General features: G+C 42.1%; 1 pseudogene; it reads left to right on the plus strand.

Annotated features, from left to right (window-relative positions):
- Positions 1-478: 478 nt before the first annotated feature.
- On the plus strand, positions 479-1,024 carry LOC119517294 (annotated as a pseudogene).
- Positions 1,025-2,503: the final 1,479 nt, after the last annotated feature.

The following is a 2,503-nucleotide window of genomic DNA, read 5'->3' on the forward strand; positions in this document are numbered from 1 at the left end:
GCAATTTGCTCTGGGATAACCAAGGTACTTTTTACCAAAACATCACAAATATTACTTGGTTACAGAGCAAGTCTCCATGTAAATATAATATGGTGCTGCCCCACTGTCTTAATCACTATGCATTGGTTCACATCTGAGCACTTGATCCAAGCTGAGTCAATCAGTATCTTACCTCTGGGAAAATGGAAATAAGGTGAAGACTCTCTCTCTGATGACTGCTCTCTGAATAGAGGTGAGTTGTGGCAGTAATTATTTCCAGTCCTGTACTAATCACATCTTGCTATGTAACAAATTATCCCAAACCTTAGTGGTTTAAACAGTAAATATTTATCACCTCATATGATCAAAATTCAGAAGAGGTTTAACTGAATGGTTTGGTTAGGGACCTCTCATTAGGTTGCCGTTGAGAAGTTAGATAGAGGCCTTGCAGAAGCTGTCACCCACCACTGCCTGTCACCTCAGTACCCCACCTGCTACCATGGTCAAACCGACCATGTTCTTTGACATCATTGTCAATCACAAGTCCTTGGGCTGTGTCTCTGTCAAATGAGCTGTTTGCAGACAAATTTCCAAAGAAGCAGAAAATTTGGGGGCTCTGAGCACTGGGGAGAAAGGATTTGGTTATAAGGGTTCTTCCTTTCACAGAATTATTCCTGGGTTTATGTGCCAGGGTGGTGACTTCCCATGACATAACCACACTAGTGGCAAGTCCATCTATGGGGAGAAGTTTGATGATGAGAACTTCATCCTGAAACATACGGGTCCTGGCACTTTGTCCATGGCCAATGCTGGACCCAACACAAATGGTTCCCAGTTTTTCATCTGCACTGCTAAGACTGAGTGGTTGGATGGCAAGCACGTGGTCTTTGGCATGGTGAAAGAGGGCATGAACATTGTGAAAGCTGTGGAGCACTTTGGGTCCAGGAATGGCAAGACCAGTAAGAAGATCAAGATTGCCAACTGTGGCAAGTCTAATAAATTTGGTTTGTGTTTTGTCTTAACCACCAGACCATTCCTCCTGTAGCTCAGGATCCTATCATCTTTGTGCTCTTGCTGAAGTTCTTCAGGGCATACATTACCATCTCCTTCCAAGTCCAGCTGGATTACAGAGTTAAGTTTATGATTATGAAGTAAAAACTTAACAAAAAAAAAGAGGTGACTGTGGCTACAGTCATCTGAATGCTTCACTGAAGCTGGAAGATCTACCTCTGACATGGCTCACTCACATGGCTGTTGGTATGAAACCTCGAATCCTCAGAACATAGGCCTATCCAGGGGGCCATTTGAATGTTCTCATAACATGGCAACCAGCTTCCACCAGAGCAAGTGATCTAAGAAAGAGAGCAGGGAGAAAGCCACAATGTCTTTCTTGTGTCAGTTTCAAAAGCTATACACCTTCACTTCTCCCACGTTCTATTCAGTCCAGTCCATGCCCAAGGGAGGGAATTAGGTTCTACCTTTTCAGGGGAGAATTGTCAAATAATTTGAATACATGTTTTAAAACAACCACACAACATACACACATAGAGAGGCAGAAGTGAGTAAATGAGAGAGGTCTGCCTGGGTTTCCTGTCTGAAGTCCTTTTCTGAGATTCAGCTGAATCCAATGCCATTGGGTTCTGTAACACATCCCTGTATCCCTTAAAATAAATTTTCTCCTTAAGCTATCTTAAGTCGGTTTTTATTCCTTTCCAACCAAGTCTTAATCACTACACAGATTGCTTTAACTAAAAACTGTTTCTTCGGTTAATTCTGCTTTAGCCACTTTGCTCACTGATCCAGAGACCTAGGCACTTTTTCTTTTACACTGGACATGCCAAAGTCCTTGCCCCTCTACCAGATGATCTCCCTTAACAAAAGATTGCAATAGCCATAGTAGCCCTTGTCTTTCCTTCCAGACCTGACCCTGTCCTATTCAGGATCTTTCTTAATGCTATGAGAGAGAATATAAAACAAGGGACAAGATGGAAAATCCTCCTGAGCACATTCGGTCTGGATAGTAAGAGTACAGGATTTTCGGCAAGGGCATCTCATTGAAAGTTTGAGGGCAAGGTCAAGACAAGTTTACCTTCTGCTACTAAAGCCAAAAAAAAATGTCTAATGAATGGCCTTGGCCACATGCTAGAAGTGACCCTCTTCATCCAGCCTCAAGTACCTATTCAATATCTCATACCTATATTCTCAGGAAATGAGGTGCATCACCAAAGCCCAAACAGAAAGAATAGGAAAAATGGTAGTATGTAATTGACGTAAGAGCAAAACATCCCCTAATTACTTCCCTGTCCAGAGAGTATGTGTTCTTTGGTGATTTATGAAGGAAATTAGAGATTAAGCCTTTTCAGTGTTTGTTTTATACTGTCTGAGGCAAAGAGATATTTCTAGCGGATGCTGGGACTTTGGCCACAGGGAAGGTATAGTTTAGGATGGAACAGGAAAAACATCTCTACACTCTTCCAAGAAGTCATTGAGAAATATTTCTGAAGAGGAAAGGAGAAGGAAGGAA

The sequence above is a fragment of the Choloepus didactylus genome, chromosome 21 (genome assembly GCF_015220235.1).
Source record: "Choloepus didactylus isolate mChoDid1 chromosome 21, mChoDid1.pri, whole genome shotgun sequence".
NCBI lineage: Eukaryota > Metazoa > Chordata > Mammalia > Pilosa > Megalonychidae > Choloepus > Choloepus didactylus.